We start from the raw sequence: 919 nt of genomic DNA, 5'->3' as shown, positions 1-919 counted from the left end.
TATTATTATTAATTGCAACTAAAGTTACAATTTTGGAAGGCCTTCTCAATTAAGAGTAGCCCTCCTCTCCAAAAGGAGTTACAAAAATTTTCACACCTCTAACCCCTCACTCTCTACCCCTATTTATAGTAATCTTCAATGAATATGAGCCATTGGATTTGTCTTGAGCCCCAAGCAACAATCTCCACCATTGAATTTGCTTTTTGTTCTTCTCTAGCCCAAATATAGGAGGCCCATATGATTTCAAGTCCAGCAAGTGCAAGTCCAGTCCAATTCCAAATTTTTGCAGCAACAAGTCCATTCATGATTTCAATCTTCGGCCTAGCAACCAAAATCCGGTCATTTGATTATCAAAGAAATAAAAAGCCAGCCCATTTAACATCCAACAGTCCAAGGTCCATGAAGCTTTATTTCACAAAAAAAAAAACAAATCCGGTCCATTATAGCTAGTTCGGCCCAATTTGCAATTTCTTGTGATTCAAAGCAAATCAGATTCGGTTTTGAAATTGCAGCAGGTCCGAGTCCACTGGTCTGGTCCGGTCCATTTCATTTTCCATTTGACTTTCAAATGTAAAAATCCACAACTCTTTGCAGCAACAAATTCAGCCCATGAAGTGTAATCATTTGTTAATGGGCTTGGGCCTTTTAGCTCATTTGAGAATAAAGAGGACTTTGCTTCTTTGGACATTTTGGCTTTTGGCTTCAATTGATCATTTTCTTCACTTGCTTGATGGGCTTCATGCTCTTTAGGCTTCTAAAATGCTACAAAATAGAGAAGAGAGATTTTAAGAGGTTTTTACATTTAATAATATTTATTTATATTTTCATTCATTTAAATGCAAACTAAGTTAACAACAATTATTAATGGTATATTTATTCATGTAAAATAGATAATGAGGATATAAAATTGTAATAAAAT

This window comes from Asparagus officinalis, chromosome 3, assembly GCF_001876935.1.
Source record: "Asparagus officinalis chromosome 3, Aspof.V1, whole genome shotgun sequence".
Taxonomy (NCBI): Eukaryota; Viridiplantae; Streptophyta; class Magnoliopsida; order Asparagales; family Asparagaceae; genus Asparagus; species Asparagus officinalis.
Note: the sequence above shows the minus strand (reverse complement) of the source record.